Here is a 22,802-nt window from a genome sequence, read left to right as displayed (position 1 = left end):
TGTAATGGATGCCAGCATCCTGCGAAAAATGTTGCTTTAGCCTTAGCAAGTGCCTAAGTCTCCAAGTCCTGTAATGGCTGCCAGCAACATTTTTCGCAGGATGCTGGCACCCAATCAGAGCGCTCGCTCTCACAGGAGTCTGACTTGCGCAAAATGGCCCAAGGGAAATAAAGCTCCCTGGGCCAATCAGAACGCTCTATTTTTAAACACATAAAGTTCACCAGGCCCCTGGGCGGTACTACAATTCCACCTTTAGAGCAAAAGCTCCAACTCGGGAAATGCTTTAGAAAAAAATTGTAAGTTCTCCTGGGGTCATGTTTTCAATGACCCAGGAGACACACATTTTTTTCTAGTGTTGCTGGGGGGCTGCAGATCTCCATACAGCCTCTTCACAACATTAAAAAAATCATATTTGGTGATGTCCCTGCCCCTTCTAGGTGCATCACCAAAAACAGAATAAACATGTGTAGCCCTCCTAGCTCATTATAGGGTGTTCTTTGAAGGTTCAGGGAAAACTAAATGAGCGGATATGGCCTCTCATTTATTATTCAGTTTTGGCTTTTTTAAATTAAATTTTCTGGGTGTCCCAGTCCCAGCTGGGACACCCACTGCTATTTTTTTTAATAAGGGGCTGCAAGGGGAGCTCCAGGGCCCCCAAGACCCCGCCGGCTCCCTGCTAGCTGCCCCATTTCACACAGCTACTCAGGACCCGGCTCTTTTTTTCTACGGGGCAAACCAAGCCATTATTTATTTTTGAGTGTCGCAGGGAAAGCTCCAGGGCCTCTGTGGCCCCACCGGCATTGCATTTTTTTGTTTAAAGTGACATGCTCCAGTGCCCACCCAGGGCACGCCATAACTAGACCCATTTAATTTTTTTTTTAAGTGGGGTACCCAGGTGCCCACCCAGGGCGCCCCACAGCACGTCCCACGTTGGGGGCTGCAGGGGAAGACCCAGGCCCCCCGCTACCCTACTTGCAATCTAACCTCTGAGAGACATTTTCTTTTGCTCCTGCGGGCTGGGAATAATCAAAGCCTTCCGCTGCCTGAGAGGCCGGCCAGTGGGAGAACTTCACATATTCCCTGTTTGTGCTTACGGGAAGGGAAATAGACAGGGTCCCAGGGATTGGGGACACCATCACTGAGCCGGCACCGGGGGATGAGGTTCCCAGGACCTCCTAGAGGCTAAGGGAGGCGACCTCATGGCCCCTCTCCCCTTTATGAAATTATCAGCCCTGGATAATGGGGTCCCTGGGGCCTCCAGAGGCTTGGTAAGGAGGGCCACAGGCCCCCCTCTCCCTTATTAAACGCTGTGCCTTCCTCCATTAAATAAACACTGGCCCATCCAGGGAGGAGGGTAAATGCGCAGGAGCCTGCGTTTTTTTATTTATGCTGCGGATTCGCAGATTCTCCATGAATTCACCACAAACTTTAAAAAAAAACATTTTTGACCCAGGCAGGATTCCAGAAGGACCCCACCACCAGGCCTAGGTGGTCCAGGTATCTGTAGCCTGCCCCCTTATGTCTATGTTTTTGCATTTATTTAGGACTCGACAATGAGTCCCACATCCTAAGATGGCTGCTACCACCTCCGGGTTGAGATGGAAGCTACCAATCAGATCTCAGGATGAGATCTGTCGGCTCAGCAGATCCTCTGCGGCATGAATTATAGTTTTTTTAACCTTAATTTTTCCAAAACTATTGAACGAATTTACATCAAAACACAAAAAACACTCTTTTTGGACCAAGATCTAGCTTCCTGACAAATTTGGTGTAAATCCGTTTAGCGGTTTGGGCTGTAGCTGTATCTAAAGTTCCTACGGAAAAACGAATAGGGAAAACTTGTTATGGGACCCCACCCCTTTTTCTCAGCCCTTTCTCAATGGATCACCCCATGTGCTAACTAGTCAATATGTAGCACTTTTTTGGAAAGTTTTGGGGAGATTTGTCAAACAGTACCGAAGTTATCAGCAACACAAAAAAGACATTTTCTATGGTAACGCAAGCCTAACTATGACCACGCAGTGATGACCGCTACCGGTAATATAAATATGTACATATATGTATATCTATACTTATGTATAGGCAAGCGTCCTGACATATATATACAATAAAGACTCATTAAAGTTCTTTCTAGCAAGCACCTCCACTCTTGTTAAATAATTATGCCTAAGTTATCCCTAACGCTATCAATTGCTTAAAGAAGCCTGCAATGTAAAATATAGATATTGCTGTGAAGTTATATTTGGAATCACAAATAAAGCAGGCATATAGCAAAAGTAAGTTAAAATGTAAACATTCAATTAAAACTTACCTACTTTACTAAATACAAAAATCTGCATAAATGCTGGTGTAGTTAAAATAAGAAATGAATTAAGTTATCACATAAATAAAAATTGCAACTAAAACTGCTATACCTATGCTAATAAATATATAAACACAACTGAGTAATTCAGCCTGTATTATATTTAGTGTACTGTTATGGTAAAAATATATAACATCAGATCATTTTTAAACTATGGAATGTTTGTAGGTTGTCAGCTCTATCTGGCAAAGTGGTGTTTTTGCTCTGCTTTTAAGAGTTCCCAATGAATGCTATAATCATGAAACTTTTTTTCCATGAAAACCTTAAATGCATTTAGTTCTGACTCACTCAGAAGTGCTTTTCCTTTTGCTATGTGCATATGAATTATGAAAAAAGTGTCTTCCTTTCACTCTTTGGACGACTAAATGGATTAAATTCACTGTACAGTTAAACATATAGTAGTCATCTAAAATGCATAAGGCTCTCCGAGAAAGCTTTCAGGATAACAAAACTTATCCCTTTCCCTGAGTGATATTTCTTACTTGTTAATGAGCTTCGGGCCTGCTACCTCAAGGGTTGATGGCTACCAACTGCTTCTCTCCTCGCCACTGGAGAAATATATATATCATTCTGCAGTTACCAAAGTTTGATTAAATTCAGCTCTGACTGTCACCTCTCTTTCCGTCTGAGTCCAGCTCCTTAATGGTTCTGTGACATACTATGACTCACAGTATTCCCAAAAGCACTCACCCCTGTGTCACAGGGCATCGCAATGAAGCTTACGTCATGTACAGTGCTGAAATTTAAACAAAAACCTCAAGCCTGCACTAAACGTATATTAATTTAGGGCAGGGGCCAGATATACTAAAGTATTTTACAATTGCAAACCCTCCATTTTGCAAAATCACTAGGTTTGCAAATAAAAGCATATATTTTATATGGTACAAAATGTATTTTATAAGTTGGAATGGAAGGTGTGCTTGTCCCAAATTGTGATGTGGCATGGTATGTATCAATGGTTTGTGACTGACACCTCAAAGAAGGTGGTAACTGATTAGCAAAGGGGAAGGATTACCTTTGGGATTCCTTCCCCTTTGGGAATCATGATGGCAGTGACAGGGGAAGCAGCGAGTGGTCAAGGAGACCACTGCCCACACTCCCTAACACTTTTTCTTTTTAAGCAGCACTGGTTCCTTTAAGGAACTTGGGGTCATATTTAAAAGAAAAGTGACGGAGCGCGGCGTTAGCCTTCTTGGCATAACGCCACACTCAGCCACTTTTGAAACGCAGGGCTGCACTGTATTTACAACAATACGGTGCAGTCCTGCATTTCCCCCTGCACTGGCATTAATTACAGCTGCTTAGCGCCAATGCAGGCACCCTTGCACAGTAGTGCAAGGGTGCCTGCGTTGGGGGGAATGATTGTTTATGTGCAGGAAGGTGTCCCTTGTAAATAAAGGGACCCCCTCTAAAGGCGTATAAGGTCTAGGAGCAAGAGGGGGAAACTGAGCAACCAATTGAAAAACAACTCCCCTTAGACCTATATTGCTTTACCTAAGATTACATCTATGCATGAGTTAATGACTACATGTAATCAATACATAATTTACACACATGAATACACAAGTACATAATTTTTCTTTTTTGTAAGATATTTTTTTATTTTGTTTGTTGATTTCCAATAAATGTTATTATATAACTGTTATGAATCAGTCTTCATTATTTTATAAAACAGTATAAATCATTTCATATTATGAGAACAACATTCATTCAAAAATATTTTTTTTTATATACAGAAAGAATATTTTCTAAACAAATATATCTAATATATACAAATAGCAACCCCCTACTCATGAAGCCAAACAGTACTCAAACACATTCATAACTCTGATTCATTCTCAATCACACAAAACACATATACTCAATGGGTTCAAGGAGCATGTACATATAAAGACATCTCCAATATTTGGTTCAGATGACAACAACCTAAATAGGTCTGGGCGCACGTGGTCTACGCGCGTTTCGGTGGAATGACACAACTAAGGACCACCTTCATCAGGACCTCGCCCAACTAGGGTATAGTGTCTCCAAAGTTATACACAGTAGGGGTACTATTTGGAGTTGGATAAAATATTCATAATCCAAGTCGATCCTAATAGGACGATTTGAGAACACTAGTTCTTTTTCATCCAGGGTAATTGCGAATTCTATTGACAAGGAATGATCAATTTCATTTCTATGTAGTTAGTAAGAGTGAGGGACAATTTCTATGCATCAATTCGATAAATGTTTATATATACTCTGAAGTTCAAGAAAACTTTTTTGTTCCCCCACGCACTCAAATGCTAAACTGTATATAGAATTATGTGGATGGCAGATAATTATATAGACTTTTCAAGGACCTTCCGGGCCAAAGCCTCCATGTTCTGACCTCCTCTCTCGGTAGTCGCGTTTCTCTTGGATGCAACAGCGTCCCGTAAATGAAGGTGTCCCTTCCTGCACATAAACAATCTTAAATGGCAATGTGTAAGTTCTATCTGTGCTGCTTTGTGCAGCACACACAAAAGTTACAACTCGTCATTTTTAAAATCACACATGGCATTTTGCTGCATTGTGCAGCACGCATAGAAACAGCAACAACGAGGAGAAATAAAGCATTTCTCCTCATTGCGCCATGTTAAGAACAGGTTTTTTTTTGTCTGAATTTTGGCGCTGCCCCATATTTACGCCAGTCTTGTAAATATGGGGCAGTGTCAAACTCAATGGGTGTTGCGGCGGAACGCAGACCACAACACCCATTGCCCACCCCTTTCACACTAAGTATAGCGTGAAAGGGTGCCCTATTTACAAGGCAGCGTTAAGCCATGTGAAGTGACTTAACACTGCTGTGTAAATAAGGCGACGCACATATCACCACAGGAACGTCTAAAAAAGTGAAGTTCCTGTGGCAATAGGAGCTTTTACATATGCCCCTTGGTCTGCTTTAAAAGCGTTTTCAATTTGGAAATGCAAACACAGGGTTTGTGGTCTGCTGTCCCTTGCCGACTACGATCCCTCTGTTTGTAGCCAACTAAGATGGCAGCCACTGCGGGAGCAGGCAGTGGTCCATGGGACCACTGCCTGCACTCTCTGATGTTTCCTTCAACATGGAACACCTTTTCTAAAGTAGCACTGGTTCCTTTATGGAACTTGGGCTGATTTAAAAAGTTGGTGATGCACACATCTTGCATTATCTGTGCTTCACATTAGTGTCACAACACTTTCCACAATCACAGTGTGTTAAAGGCTTAGGGTCAAAGGTGACACACACACACCATACTATCCTCACCTTTAACATTTATCAGTAACAATTTATGGACACAAGTTTTAGTAATATGTTTTGTTGCACCTTTGTGTTATTATAAGCAAATATTCTCATCCTCAAGTTGTTTTTCAGAACCTTTTTATGGACTATGCAGTCTGTAAAGCCTCCTTCACCTTTTTTGGAAACCCCAGGTTATCTGCCTATTCAATGGAGAAATTGGGTTGATGCATTCAAAACATACTTAGGGACGATCGGTGCATCAGGCTTTTGCCCAGAAAGCTAATAGTGTCTTCTTCACTCTTAGAGGGAAGAGCAGTTTTAAAACATTTACCACCACTCGTTTTGAATAAGGGTGAAGAAGGTGATGGGTTTCTTGAGGCTGTTAAAAAAACTTGACCACAAGTTTGATGTTCACCCTAATCTGATGGTGGACAGTAACAAGTTTTTTAAAAGGGAACATAGGTGCGGTGAGAACGTTGATGCATGCATCTCAGCCTTGACGAGGTTAGTCGCCAATTGTCAATTTGAAGAGTCTACTTTTCAGTTGGTAAGATATCAGTTAATCTGCAAATATACTGATAAAACTATCTAACAGAAACTAATTTCAATGGGCAATCCTTCTCTCGAGACAATTAGAGCTGCAAAGAGCATTACAATGTCTAAAGTGTTTATAAAAGAACTTGAAGACATAACTTTTGAATCCATTTGTGTTATGAATCAGAGGATGATGAGTATTCAGAAATAGTATGCGTGGAAAACCAATTGTTTTTAAACAGACATATACTTGTTTCAGATACTGCAACAGTGTGCACATAAAGGTCAGCAAATTGTGTCCTACTAGAAATCTTACTTGCAGTATATGCAACAAGATTGACCACTTTTTAAAAGTTTGCCACAGTAGCAAACGTAGTGCTAGTGGCATGGCGAATGTCTCTGAATGTGATCATGGCAATACAAAACTTAAATTCCAAGATGATCCCAAAGACATGGTTGATTCTGAGAGCATTATTGCGTGTGGCTAGCCCTCAGAGTGTGTTCATCCCTACGTTGACATTGGTATAGAGGACAAAAACTTGTACTACTAGTCGATTTTGGGACCAGAATTACAATGATTACCTAGAAACTATTTAAGAACACATGGAATGACAGACGTTTAGAACCACCTGATAGATCACCTGTCCCACAAGAAAATTTAGTTGGCTGAGCATTTTGAAGACAGACTATTGCTAAGGGGCAGAATTTCGTTGGGTAAAATTTGTGTTGCCATTAAGGGGTTGTGTATTCTTGGATGGTCCCATCAGGGATTGTTCCAAATGGTATTGAAACCTGGCACCAGGGATCAAGTTTCCTGTCAAACAATATTCTTCTGTTTTCTCTAAAGAGCTGGGCATAATCAAAGGTTTTACACACAGGATTAAAGTAAAGAGGGAACAATACCTATTAAGCACAAATTGAAGAGTGTACATTTTACTGTTAGGAATAATTTAGAAAAGGAATTGATGAGTCTATGTGAAAAGGGAATCATTGAACCCATAGAGCCTTCCTTGAGGTTGTCACCATTGAAGGTGGTCAGCAAGAAAATAGATGAATTGAGATTGTGTGTGTGGATCTCTGGAGTTTAAATCAGCACATGCGAGTTGATTCCCATCCTCTTCTGAAGATTAATGAGCTATTAATCATGATAGGGGGCTCAAAGTTGTTCTCTAAACTTGATTTGGCTGTGGCTTACCATCAGGTTGTACTTGATCTTACAACTAGACACCTCACAGCTTTTGTGTTTCGATTTGGTACATTTCAATTCTGCAGAATGCCCTTTGGATTAGCTTTGGAGGATGCAGTCTTCCAGAGGATCATGTTCCATATGTTTAGAGGTTTAAAAGGAGTAGCAGTGTTTCACGATAATTTCTTGATCCATGCTGCCACTATAGAGGAACATGACTCTATACTTGGTATGGTCTTAAGCATTATGGAAGAACACAGTCGTATTTAAGGTAGAAAAGTGCGAGTTTCCAAAAGGTTGACTATCTAGGGCATGTTGTGTAGGAGAGTGGAATTGAACTGGTTTACTCAGCACTATTATTGATGCAGCTCCATCTTCTGAAAAGCAGGACTTAAGTGGTTAATTAGTCTCTGCGAGTTTTAGTCATGGTTTATTCCTGATTATGCTTCACTTTGGAAACCTTTAACCACCTTGCTTAAGAAACAAGCTTTGTCAAAAAGCGTTTGAGGGCAGAAAGTCTCAGTTGGTAGGGTCAAAGATCCTTAAACCCTATGAACTTAACTTGCAATGCACCATCACAGTTGATGCTAGCAATGTTGGCCTAGGTGCTGTTTTGACACAAATCAAGGACGGGGTTGAGAACACACTAAGATATGCTTAGCATGTTTTAAGGGGCACAAGATTCACTTTTCTGTCATTGAGAAGGAGTTGCTAGCATGTTGGTAGACAATTAGGAAGTTTCATCTGTATGTCTGGAGGAGCAGGTTTATGATGGAAACTGATCATTTTGTCAAGAGAAAAAAATTTAAGATCACACACCTCGCATTGCTCGTTTTTCAACTAAACTGCAGTTTTGACATTTCTTATTTACCGGGAGGCAAGAATTTCAGAGCTGATTATTTGTCTAGGTTTCCAACCAATGTTTTGGGTACAAAAGTTACGAATGATGAAGTTATGAGAGGTATCTTATTGCTGTTGTTGACTTGGAAAGTATGTGTGCTATTGCCGAGAATGAATGGAGGGAAGAGCTACCCAAAAATATGTGCTGTCCCAAGTCATCATACGTTTTGACATAAATGGTTGGTTCAGAGAAAAAAGTGTGCTCTATTCTTGTTAACCCTTTGTGAAAATTGTAACAGAACTTTCAGTTGACAATGGCATCTTCATATGTGGAGAGAGATTTGTGCCCCCAGAGAGTTTACAATTTAGAATTATCAGTGGTATTCATGAAGGTCATCTTGTAAGAACTTTCACTAAAAGTAGGCTGTGTGAGGTGTTCTGGAGGCCTGGCATGGATTGGTTTGTTGATGAATATGTGACTGACTGTGTTATATATAATAGTTAAATGAAATCGCAATTTAAGTAATCGCAAACTTTGCAATTACTTCATTTGTGATTTTTGCATTTGGGATGATGCATCCCAAATGCAAAAATACCCTTCACAAAGGAGCAGATTCTGAGAATATGCCCGTTTGCGACCGGTTTTTCCTTTGATGCATGTAGCTCATTGTCTTTTATGAATGCCTGGTGCCCTCGTACCACCTATGTTCAATAGTGACCACCTCATTTGGACTGTAATTTGTGCATTATTAATGTGTGTCCCTTATATTGCCTGCAGTTATTGCTGCATGCTGAAACACTACTGTGTGCGTGCTGCTAAGTTCGGCACAATGCAAGGAAACTGGCACAGATGGAATTAATACCACAAATGCCTACATGTTCTAGTGAGTATTTTTGAAAGTTTTACAAAGTGCCATTTCAAATATCATTTTGAAACAACTTTCTATAGTGTGAGAAACACCACACAACCTCTATAAGTGAGTTTATCGTGTCTTGATCACAGTAATGCAGTCAACGAAATGTTACTTATTACTTTTTTCCTAAAACACTTAATGATTCTCCTGAACACTCACACAAAGAACTAGAACCCACAAACTACTTGTTATGTCTTATGTGTTGCTGCTAGACCTTTAAAAGTAGAAATTTTGAATATTGGCACGGAGTTCTCTCATGGAAGTTCCAGGTATTGTAAGTTGGCAGCTACCACTTGGAGCAGCTGTGAGGGAGTGTTGTTGTGTTGTCTTGTATCCTGCAAATAAACTTTGTTTATGCCCTGTAAAGCCCTTACATATTTTGGCGACAAGTGGGCCATTCAAGAAACGCCAACTGAAGCACCCTCCGAGGGTTTGGTGCACCGAATTTTGAAATTATACACTCCTCTTCAGGAGCGGAGGTATTTCTGTTTATTTTGGTGTTTGGCGTGCTGATTGCCACTATTTCTAGCGGTGAACCAAGAGCTCACCTTGTGATACCCCACAGCTGCCTCAAGACTTTCAAGCAGTGTGAGACACACCGCTATGCGCACTTTCTGATCGTCGGCTCTGCAGCCATATTTACAGCCTCGCGCCACACAGACATCTGCCTCAAGCCTTTTTCACGAGACACGCTCATCAGCACGTCTCCTCACCAGTGGCTCTGCCGCCTTATTGTCAGCCTCATTGAAGTGCTGCGAGCTGTCAGCATTTCGGCACCCTGGGGGGCCTAAAAGTACAAGGCAGGGCACAAAAATAAAGTTATAAATAGCAAAGTCACCAGATTTCTTCATGCTTGTGTTCCCAATGTGCAGGCATATTTCTTGTCACTGAGTTATTCAAAACACTTAAGGAGTCTCCTGAACACTCACTGTAAGAACTAGAACCCACAAACTACTTATTATGTCTTATGTGTTGTTGCTAGACCTTTAAATGTAGAACTTTGTAGGTGGAGCATTCAAGACCTCTTGTATATACTTTAGTATATACTTATATGTGTATGTTCTTTGTGGGCTCTGGAGATCAGCCCTAGGAATTGTCTGCTTCCCCTTAGAGACTTTTTTTCTGTTCAACTGCCTCTATTTAACTGTCTTGATAGAAAACGACCAGTAGAGGTCAGTAAAATACCAGAATTGCTTTCTGCTCATTCAATTGCCTCTATATAACTGTCTTGATAGAAAATAACCAATAGAGGTCAGTAAAATACCAGAATTGCTTTCTGCTGAGGGACTTTCTTTTTTTTCTTTTTCTGGCAACTGCCTCTATTTAACTTTCTTGATAGAAAATAGCCAGCAGATGTCAGTAAAATACCAGAATCACTTTAGCAGTCTCTAGATTCCAGTCCACAGAAATTGTCTTCCACAAGCAACCGAAGACAATATTTTTTTCAAATATTGTATTTTCAGTGATATGACCACCGAAGGCCCCGATTTTATATTAAATACAGAGCTTTGGATTATACCATTTCCAGCTGAAAGGCAAAATTTCTCTCCATGTGTTCCCATACCTGGTGTGTCACAGAGTTTGGTGCTTACTTTCCCTCCATGTTAAAGAACAGTAGATGTTTCAGCACCCAGGCTAATGTGCTGCAAAGCTAAATACATATAAGGTCCCAAAGGCGAGACTGATTGCGTTGCAAATGCTTGTTAATATTGGCACGGAGCTCTCTCATAGAAGTTCCATGCTTTGTAAGTTGGCAGTTGCCACTTGGAGCAGCTGTGAGGGAGGGTCGTTGTGTTGTCTTGTATCCTGCAAATAAACTTTGTTTGATTTTTGACTCTGCTGGACTCCAAGATGTTCATCGTTTGTGCCCAGTAGAACCCTACATATTTTGGCGACAAGTGGGCCATTAAAGACTACACTTGGTGAAGAAACGACAACTGAAGCACACGCCGAGGGTTTGGTGCACAGAACTTTGAAATTATACACTCCTTCTCTGGAGCAGAGATATTTCTGTTTATTTTGGCATTTGGCGTGCTGATTTCCACTGATACTAGTAGTGAGCCAAGAGCTCACCTCGCGATACCCCACAGCTGCCTCAAGACTTTCACGCAGTGTGATAGAGCGTCATGTGATTCTGAAATTCGTAGGGGTGCATCATATTCACCGATAGTCAGCACCCGCATATTACCCGATGTATGTCAGGAAGTGCCGTAGAAATATTGCTGTAATCGTTTAACATAGAGGTGATTACAAATGTAATAATGCTTTTGTGAAGAGTAACGTTGCAAGCTATCGTGAATGTATTTAGCAAATGCATAATGATTAGTTTCATGCAATGCAATGTATTAGGTTAAACGTGTGCTATGTTAAGGTTATCAGTGCAAGTTGCTTACTCACGTATATGAGAATAATTGACTAATGCTTAGAGTGTGATTTAGTAGTGTGTTCAACAGTGTATAGGCCTGATCGCATATAGGTAAGGAGAAAGGCCTGTTCATTTTCTTATGTTAGCTAAACGTTGTAGGCCGAAAATGATTTCCCTTGGTAAAGGCTTTGGGTTGCAGGGAAATGTAAAATCTTGGAGTGGTTAAATGTTTTCGTTCCCACGTTTCTGTTGCAGGTGCAAGGACATTTAGCTCGTTAGTGAGACTAAGTCTTTGTTTTAGGAGATAGGATGCTACGAGGAGCCAACAGGGGAGTGCATTGGAATGTGGAGATGATACTTTCAGCGGAGAAGGTGCCTGGGACCCAAGGTCAAGCTAACCGTCGTTGGACGCCAGACAAATTTGACGAAAAACTACTGGGAGAAGACCTGGCTGAAGAGGTGTGCCGAAGGGCGTGTTCTATGATTTTGGGGTTTTGTATTAGGGACAGTGCCCCGCGGGTTGAGCAGTTGAGGTTTAGACAGGAAGCTAGAAAGAGCATCTTAGAACGAGCTCTGACTAAGTGAATGTACTTCTTAGGAAGTCTTCACTTCTGACACCTTTATTCTCTTGCCTGGGAAGGGGAAGGTTAAGTAGGGATGTCACCTTAGAGTTAGAGTAGTGATAGACTAACGTTTTTCTTTCCTTCTTCGCCTAATGATTCCTAATTTGGATATGGGTTTAACCATTGCTTTCTTGATGATTTTGGAGTCAGTGATTCTTTTTGTTTTGAGTCGGATGAGAATCCTCCGTAGACTTGCTTTTGTATTAGTGCCCATTTATCTTTTACACCTTGTACTGAGGTGTCTGTATGTCCAGCTATTTTTGGTTGTAATAAAATCTTATAAATTTTAGATTCGGAGTCAGTGGTCCTTTCCAAAAGAAGTCTAACTTTGGTGATTATATTTTGATAATTGTATTTCCTCCCATCTACACTATTTAGCAGATAAAAAGATCCTGCCGACCTGAGAGGATTCTTGGAGATAACCAAGTAGGCAAGAAAGTTATAAATAGCAAAGTCACCAGATTTCTTCATGCTTGTGTTCCCGATGTGCAGGCATATTTCCTGTCACTGAGTTATTCAAAACACTTAAGGAGTCTCCTGAACACTCACTGGAAGAACTAGAACCCACAAACTACTTGTTATGTCTTATGTGTTGTTGCTAGACCTTTGAATGTAGAACTTTTTAGGTGGAGCATTCGAGAGCTCTTGTATATACTTTAGTGTATACTTATATGTGTATGTTCTTTGTGGGCTCTGGAGATCAGCCCTAGGAAATGTCTGCTTCCTCTTAGAGACTTTTTTTCTGTTCAACTGCCTCTATTTAACTGTCTGGATAGAAAACGACCAGTAGAGGTCAGTAAAATACCAGAATTGCTTTCTGCTCATTCAATTGCCTCTATATAACTGTCTTGATAGAAAATAACCAATAGAGGTCAGTAAAATACCAGAATTGCTTTCTGCTGAGGGACTTTCTTTTTTTAATTTTTCTGGCAACTGCCTCCATTTAACTTTCTTGATAGAAAACAACCAGCAGATGTCAGTAAAATACCAGAATCACTTTAGCAGTCTCTAGATTCCAGTCCACAGAAATTGTCTTCCACAATCACCCGAAGACAATATTTTTTTCAAATATTGTATTTTCAGTGATATGACCACCGAAGGCCCTGATTTTATATTAAAAGCAGAGCTTTGGATTATACCATTTCCAGCTGAAAGGCAATATTTCTCTCCATGTGTTCCCATACCTGGTGTGTCACAGAGTTCGTTGCTTACTTTCCCTCCATGTTAAAGAACAGTAGATGTTTTAGCACCCAGGCTAATGCGCTGCACAGCTAAATACATATAAGGTCCCAAAGGCGAGACCGATTGCGTTGCAAATGCTTGTTAATATTGGCACGGAGCTCTCTCATAGAAGTTCCAGGCTTTGTAAGTTGGCAGTTGCCACTTGGAGCAGCTGTGAAGGAGGGTCGTTGTGTTGTCTTGTGTCCTGCAAATAAACTTTGTTTGGTTTTTGACTCTGCTGGACTCCAAGATGTTCATCGTTTGTGCCCAGTAGAACCCTACATATTTTGGCGACAAGTGGGCCATTGAAGGCCACACTTGGTGAAGAAACGACAACTGAAGCACCCTCCGAGGGTTTGGTGCACAAAACTTTGAAATTATACACTCCTTCTCTGGAGCGGAGATATTTCTGTTTATTTTGGCGTTTGACCTGCTGATTTCCACTGATACTAGTAGTGAGCCAAGAGCTCACCTCGCGATACCCCATGCAGTGAGACACACTTTCTGATCGGCGGCTCTGCGGCCGTATTCACAGACTCGCGCCACACAGACATCTGCCCAAGCCTTTTTCACGTGGCACGAGACACGCTGATCAGCACGCCTCCTCTCCAGTGGCTCTGCCGCCTTATTCTCAAGATCATTGAAGTGCTGTGAGCTGTCAGCATTTGGGAACCCTGGGTTGCCTAAAAGTACAAGGCACGGCACAAAAATAAAGTTATAAATAGCAAACACACCTGATTTCTTCATGCTTGTGTTACTGATGTGCAGGCATTTTTCCTGTCACTGAGTTATTCAAAACAAGATATGTGATTGGCTCTAAATATACAGAGGTATTTTAGTTAGATGCTCCATCAGTGCCTCTGCTTCCCCTCCTGTCGAAAAACTCCTCAGAAATTCTGAAAGTATATCATGGTTGAAACTGTTACACACCAATGTTAGCCAGTGAACCCCTCTGGCTCTTAAATAACATGCAGAGTGCTGATTGTCCAGTGAGCTTCCTGGCAGAACTTGGAGTTTAGAAATGTAAGTAGAAACAGTAGCGCCTCTATAATTATTTGGGCTCAGAAGGAGAGCGCATTTTTGATCATCAACCTTCTGAACACAATCTTCGGAAATGGATTGGGATGTATACGTTGAAGCCGTCAGTAGACTACAAAACCATTTCAAGAATTATATTAGTGTAATTGTAGAAAGACAGATTTTTCACCCATCCTCAATTACAACAGGAGCCAATTAACAGTTTCTTGGCTAAATTGTGTGTTTTGATATCCACCACTGAATTTGATGGAAACATTGATTCATATCTGAGAGATCAATTAGTAGTAAACTGTTATGATAAGGAAACGCAGGAATGACTATTAAGCTGTAGAAATCCCAGTTTGGAGGACATATTAGAAATTGCCAGGGGCACTGAAAGATCTGTACTAGCCTCTAAAGAATTAAAAAGATTTAAGAATGTTTCAGAGTCATATCCTGTTAATACTGTTGCTTTAAAACCCAAGCGTCATGCCATAGCCAGTCTGGCCCTGGCGTTTTTCCGATGGGCCAGAAAGGGTGGGGGTCGGTGTTGATACTGGGACCGGTTTTGCAGCAATATCGTCTCTGTTGGACTTGGCCCTTTTTGCAGGGTCATCCCAGAACTTTCTGCCTTCCTCCTGTATTGTTTCTGACCTATTTGTTTGGTTTTATGACTCTGGTCACTTTACCACTGCTGATTAGTGCTGAAGTGCTTATGCTCGCTGTGTAAATTGTGTTTATGGATTAGTGATTCCATGATTGGCATATTCGATTTACTTGTCAGACCCTAGTATACTGCACTGTGTGTGCACAGGGCCTGTAAATCAAATGCGCGTGGGCTACTGCACCGATTGTGCCACCCACAGAAGCAGCCTGTAAAATGTACCTCTGGCTTGCAGAGCCTGTGTGCAGTCTGAGACTGCCATGTCGACTTGGCAAGTGTACACACTTGCCAGTCCCTAAACCTTCCCTTTTCTACATGTTAGCCAGCCCTAAGGTAGGCCCAAGGTACCCCTGTGGGCAGGGTGCATTGTACATACAATGCACCCTGCCCATAGGGGTACCTTTCATATAGGTAGGACATGCCCTGGTGTGTATGGCATGTCCTGATAGTGAAATACTGTCAATTCTGTTTTTCACTATTGCAAAGCTACCTGTTCCCATAGGATAGAATGGGGAGTTTGTTTATAACATTTTATAAACATAACTGGCCCAAGGATCAAGGTAGAAAAAGAAAGTTTAGTATGTCGGAACCCAGAATGTTAAAATGCATCTTTTAGTGAGGCTGATTTTTACATTCTGTGTTGTTTGAAAATACCACTTTTAGAAAGTGTGTATTTTCTTGCCTAACCATCCAGTGTGCCTCTGCTAGGTTTGTGTATTGCATGTCTGGCTTTTGGATGACAGGGGCTAGAGAGGGGCTGTGGCTCCAGAAGTCTGATGGCCTGAATGGACCTGGGTTGCATTTAGAGTAGGGTGAGGAGATTTCCTTTTCACCTGAATGGGCCTGGTCTGCCTTCAACAATGCTGTCCCCACTTTCTACCAGAAAGCTGCACCAGTGAGGACAGAACTGCTTTTGGCCAGGTACAGACACTCTCTGCCTTCAGAGAACAAAGGATTTTGGTGTCTAAAAAGAGGGGCCCAGACCCCAGACTTTTAGATCACTTCTGGGAATCAAGAGAATCCTTTGCCAAGGAGAAGAGCCGGAGAAGCTGAGGTGGAATACTGCTTAGGTGCTGTTTGCTGTCTGGGGTTGGCCTGCAGTGGCTGCTTGCTGCCAAGGAAAGGAGAAAAGGACTTTGCTGTTTGCTTTGTCATCTTGAGGAAGATCTCCAAGGGCTTGAAACTGAACTTGCCTCCTGTTCTGAAGTCTCAGGGACACAAAGACTTCACCCCTTCTGTCTCTCTGCATCTGGAACTGCTGTCTCACCTGCCACAGAAGGAAATTGCAACACCAACACTGGCGAGCGATGCCATAACCTGCACTGAAGCCATGGGCGCCACTCATGAAGAGCCTGATGTACCGCCCAACATGCACTGTAGGCCCAACGCCTGCTGATGCCGTGCCGCATTAACTCCGAAGCCGACATCGAGGCCACTCCCTACACTGGAGCCGACGCCGCCACTCGTGACGTTCCAGCCCGCACCGTAGCCCCGACCTCACTGACACCGGTGCTTCCTCAACACGGAGCCGATCCTCGACGTGGGTGCCTCCCGAATCCATTAACATCGCACCATCGTAAGGAACAGATGCCTCAACGCCTTCGGCCCCGACATCGCCACTGCCATCCCTGATGGCTACAAGATCCAGAGGAAGGACCACCCCCACCGCTCAAGAGGAGGACTCGCCATCACACACAAGACTCTCCTCCGACTCTCCACGGGGCATATTATCAAGCACGGCCTTAAAATTATCGCCGCTTTAGCGGCAGAAAACTGCTGCTAAAGCGGCGATAATGGGCTTGATAATATGCCGCAGAGAATTGCAGTAGAAGCCCATGTTGACACAAGAACATGAGCTTCTATAGGAATTCTCAAGGGCATATTATCAAGCCCATTATCGTCACTTTAGTGGCAGTTTTCTGCCGCTAAAGCGGCGATAATTTTAACGCCGTTTCTTGATAATATGCCCCCACATCCAGCACGAGTGCCCCCCACTCCAACACAGAACACCTCCACTTCCAGATCCAGACCAGCCCCAGGACCACGCTACGCGGCACCCTCATCTATAGACCGCCTGGACCTCGCAACCAGTCTGCAACTACCATCGCCGAGCTCACCGCACCCCACGCCATCATCTCCATGGACAACATTCTACTCAGGGACCTGAACTTTCACCTCGACAACTGCAACGACCCCGACTCCACCACCCTCCTCGACAAACTTGACAACCTCGGACTGAAGCAGCTGGTCAACACGCCCACTCACAGAGCTGGACACACCCTCGACCCCATCTTCGCAGGAGGGACAAATATCCTCTTCAGCCACACCACCCATCCCCCATGGACGGACCATCACTGCGTCCACTTTACCTTCAACACCACCACACCCAAGCCTCCCCCACGCCTGCCATGCAGGAACTGGAGCAAGGTCACAGACGGACACCTCAACACCACCCTCCGCCAAACTCCCCCCAGCGCCACGACCGACACCAACTCCGCAGCCAAAGAATTTCACCGCTGGATCTCCTGCTGCACCAACAAGCTCGCACCACTCCGCCTCCCCGCCAAACAACGCCCTCTGAAGTCCGCCTGGTTCACCACAGAACTACAAGAAGCCAGGCGCTCCTGCAGACGCCTAGAGAAAACCTGGCGAAACCAGAATACCACGGAAGCACGGAACAACCACAGGAGCACCCTGAAGGAATACGACCAACGCATAAGAGACACCAAACGGACCTTCATAAGAGACAAAGTCCAGGCCAACGCGACCAATGCCAAGGAACTGTTCAACGTCATACAGCAGTTTGCCAAACCCCCCCCCCCCAGCGAAGCCACGGACATCACAACTTCCCAGGAACTCTGCGACAAGCTAAGCTACTACTTCCATCTTAAGATCAAGGCCCTCTACGACAACTTTAGCGAACCGACGCCAGACCCCATCCCCCTCTACACCGCCGCCGACAAGCCAACCATCATAACCTGGAATCCGCCACCGTCAAACACATCACCTCTACCATGATGAAAACCTACTCAGGAGCCCCAACTGACCCCTGTCCACTGCACATATTCCACAGGGCCACCGCCGCATCGCACTCGAACTAGGACGGACCATCAACGCCTCCTTCAGATCCGGCATCTTCCAATACGACTGGAAGCGGGCGGAGGTTAAACCCCTTCTCAAGAAACTTACAGCCGACCCAACAGACCTGAAGAACTAGAATTAGCAGCCCTGATCAAGTCCTATGGCTTTCAAATAACTTCATATGCAGACGATACACAAATAGTGTTGTCAATCATACACAGACAGGAGAAGGAAACTGGGGCTTGCTTTCAAAACTGCATGAAGGCCATCTCTGGATGGATGTCAGCCAACTGCTTAAAATTAAACTCTAGAAAAACAGAGGTCCTTATATTTGGAAATAACCCCAATATATGGACGCCAGAGTGGTGGCCAGACGAGCTGGGCGTATGCTCATCACCCACCAGGAAAGCAAAAAACCTGGGGGTGATTATGGACAATAAACTCTCTTATGGTGACCACGTAAGCATGGTGGTCTCGGCCTGCTTCCTAATCCTTAGGATAATAAGGGAAATAAAGATCTTTCTCCCCGAGAGCAGTCTCAGGACAGTGGTCACAGCCCTCATTATGGCAAGGATCGACTATTGCAACAGTCTTCTGCTAAATACTCAAAAAAAGCACATCAATAGACTGCAAATCACTCAAAATACAGCAGCAAGGTTAATCACAGGCACTCCCAAATTCGTCTCTGTAAAGAAAGAGCTGGCACAACTTCACTGGCTCCCCGTAAGGCTAAGAGCACGTTTTGAGGCCCTATGTATGGCCTTCAAGGCCCTCAATGGTATTGGCCCCAACCACCTGAGGCAGAAATTTAAGTGGTATATGCCCACTAGAAATCTTCGGTCTACAGAAGCCAAACTAGTTGTAACTCCCCCGATCAAAAAGGCCAGCTGGGGTGGCAGAAGCTTCATCACATGTGCCTCCAAAGCTTGGAATGAGCTCCCTTTCCACCTGAGGGACTCTTCAGATCTCCTTTCATTCAGAAGGGGGCTGAAAACCTGGCTCTTCACTCAGTAATTTCTCTTCACAGACAACCAGCAGGCATGCACAGCGCCAGGACACCCCAGGGTAACCATGCGCTATACAAGTTCCATTAACATAACATAACAAGAACTAACGACCATCTCTCTTCTCCCCTTCACAGCCAAAGTCATCGAGAGACTCGCAAACGCCCAGCTGACAGCCTTCATCGAAGAGAACTCCATCCTAGATGCCTCCCAGTCTGGATTCCGCAGCAACCACAGCACCGAGACCGCCCTCCTCACCGCCACTGACGACATTCGCATGCTACTCGACCAGGGACACACTGCGGCCCTCATCCTTCTCGACCTCTCCGAAGCCTTCAACATCATTTCACATTGCACGCTCGCAGCCAGACTTCACGATACAGGGATACAAGGAGCCGCCCTCAAATGGATCCAATCTCTCAGGCAGAACCCAGAGGATCAGACTCCCTCCCTTCCTGTCCGAACCCACCGTGATCAGCTGCGGAGTACCCCAAGGATCATCACTCAGCCCCACGCTCTTCAACATCTACATGGCCCCCCTTGCCGCCATCGTCAGACAGCATGGGCTCAGCATAGTATCCTACGCCGACGACACCCAGCTCATCCTATCTGTCATGAAGAATCCCGAAGACACCAGACTCTGCTTCCATGAATGAATGAAGAATGTCGCAGCCTCGATCAAAGACAGCTGTTTGAAGCTCAACTCAGAGAAGACCGAGGTCCCCATCTTCGGACCCTGCACCTCCGCCTGGGACAACATCTCATGGCCCTCCGCCCTCGGTAACACACCCACCCCCACAGACCACGTCAGATTCCTCTGCATCATCCTCGACTAATCCCTCTCCATGAACCGCCAGGTCAACGCGGTCGCTTCCACCAGTTTCAACTGCCTGCGCATCCTCCGCAAGACCTTCAAATGGATCCCCCCTGACTGCAGAAGGACCGTCAACCACACGCTCATAACCAGCAGACTGGTCTACGGCAACGCCCTATATGCCGGAATCAACATAACTCTCCTACACAAGCTCCAAACCATCCAGAACGCCGCAGCAAGACTCGTACTGGGGACACCGCGTCACAAACACATGACCCAACACCTACAAGACCTCCACTGGCTACCCGTCGAGAAGAGGGTCACCTTCAAACTCCTCACCCACACCTACAAATCCCTCAACAACATCGGACCCAAATACCTCAACTAGAGTGCCTCCTTCCACGTACCCAAGAGGAACCTCTGCTCCGCCGACCTCGCCCTGGCAGAGGTCTTCCGCATCCACAGAAACAGAGCTGGCGGGAGAGCCTTCACCTACATCGCAGCCAGGACCTGGAACAAGCTCCCTGTGAACATCAGACGCTCCCCGACCCGGCACACGTTCAGGAAGCACCTCAAGACCTGGCTCTTCAACTGACCTGGAGCTGCTACCCCCGCCGCACTAGCGCCTTGAGACCCTCACAGGTGAGTAGCGCGCTTTACAATCCCCCTGAATGACTGATTGTGACGTCACCTCCCCGACACAGTAAGGAACAGATGCCTCACCTCCCCTGCGCCGCAGTAAGGAATAGAGGTTTCACCTCACCTGGGGTCGTAAGGAGCCGATGCCGCTCGGCACTAACGAAGCATCACCTCCCCGACGCTGTGCTTCATCTTTGCTTTCGTCGTTTCCAAGGTACTGTTCTTTGTGGCCCCGCCGTCGCGCACCTCGCGGTCGGCGACGTACTTTGGAATTTTCATCTGGCAGGAAGTCGTTATAACTCCAGGTGGAGTTATTTGTTGCTACAAGCTTTATTTCAGTGAATGACCTATTTTTAAGGATATCTTGATAAATGTATTGTGGATTTTTGTCGTTTGATCTTGTTTTGGTTTAGATAAAGGTTATTTATTTTTTTAAACTAGTGTGGTGTCCATTCCTGCATGTGTTCACAAATGCTTTACACACTGCCTCTGCAATAAGCCTGTCTGCTCATGCCAAGCTACCAAGGGGGTGAGCAGGGGTTATTTTAGGAGTGTATCCCACTTACCCTGACTAGAAGCAAGGTTCCCTATTTGAACAAAGGTGCAAGCTATTGCCAACTAGAGACCCCCATTTCTAACAGTCCCCCTGTAAGAAAAGCATCAGCGGCGCTTCTGAGTAGCACCCCCTCGCCCCTGGGCCAGTGGAGTGGATATTGCCAGGCCTGGTTTATGTTCCCAGTCCGGCCGTGGCCACTACTGTTTTAGAGGGTAGGAAACTTGGTGGGTATTTCAGGTGTGGCCCCAAAGCCCATTTATCAAATTCCAAAGGATGCCCAGCTGTGGAAAAAACACATAAAAGTGGCTATGGTTGCAAAGTGTGGTGATAGTCCAGATGTTAAAGCACACTCCGCTCAGAGAGTTAACAAAGATGTCTTGTCTATAAAAACTGTGGAAGCGACACATGAGCGAAAAGAGACAGTGAGCTGGTTTGCATGGTCTACATAGGTGGTGTGGAAGTCCAGGTCAAGGTGGATTTGGGATCTCCCATTACATTTGTGACTGATATGTCAAAGAATGGAATTCCAAACAGCTTTTACCCCCTAATGTTCACACATTCGCCTATGGCAGCCATGACATTGACATGATGGGGTATTTTTTTGAAGGATCTAGGTCAAGAACAGATCAATTGTCACAAAAGTGCACATGGCCAAAAAAGGCTACAACATATTAAGTTGGAAAGATCAAGGCAAATTTGGGATGGTTTTAAGATAATGGGCCTCATGTCCCATTTCTTAGATGGAGATTTCTGCTCAGACTGATTCAATTCAATGCCTATTAGAAAAGCACACGGCATTGTTTGAGTACAAGCTGGATACTGCACAGGGCTATGAACACAAAATCATCCTCAAGGAAAAAACAGTTCCTGTCATCCATAAAGTATGAAATGTTCCCCTGAGTGTTCGAAACCAATTGAAGCAGCATTCAGAGAAATTGTGTGCAGGCAAAGTTATTGAGCATGTTGACTCTGCTCAATGGGTATCTCCCATTGTAGTGACTAAAAAGAAGGCATCGGACATTAGACTTTGCCTTGACCTGAGGTCTCTCAACAGGAAGATCTTAATTGATTGTTTTCTCTTACTCAAAATTTATGATGTTGGCTCAGTTGGGTGGCGCCAAGATATTTTCATGCATAGATTTGAGAGCGGCATATCACCAAGCAGAGGTAGAGGAAGGTTTAATGCTCTCGAGCAGCCTTTACCACTACTTTTGGGGCTTTTAGGTTCCTTGAATTCCATTTGGCTAGGTCTTTGTGGTATCAGTTTTCCAGAAACTAATGGTTCAGTTGTTTGGAGAGTGTGAGAGTGTCTTGGCATATCTGGATGGCATCCTGTTTTTTTCCAGGAATCTGAAGGATCATTTGAATGCTTTGAGTTGTTGGGTGTTTTGGCGAGGCATGGGTTTACTGTAAAAAAAGAGAAGTGCAAATTTTTTATGGACAGTTTGGATTACCTTGGTCACCACATTTCAAGAGAAGGCATTGGCCCAAAACAGATTTGGTAGATGCAATCAAAAGCAGACCTGCACCCGAGGACAAGGAACAGTTTAGATGATTTCTGGGGCTATATCAGTAACACTCACACTTTATTGACAATTTTTCTCTTCAGACACAGCATCTTAGGAGGTTATTACGGAAGGGTGAGCAATCTGTTTGGGACAGCTCGGAAAAGGCTGCTTTTGAAAACTAAAGGATCTGATTGTCAAGGCACCAGCTCTACATGCCTTCAGGGATGATG

Source organism: Triturus cristatus, chromosome 2_2, assembly GCF_964204655.1.
Source record: "Triturus cristatus chromosome 2_2, aTriCri1.1, whole genome shotgun sequence".
Lineage (NCBI taxonomy): Eukaryota > Metazoa > Chordata > Amphibia > Caudata > Salamandridae > Triturus > Triturus cristatus.
Note: the sequence above shows the minus strand (reverse complement) of the source record.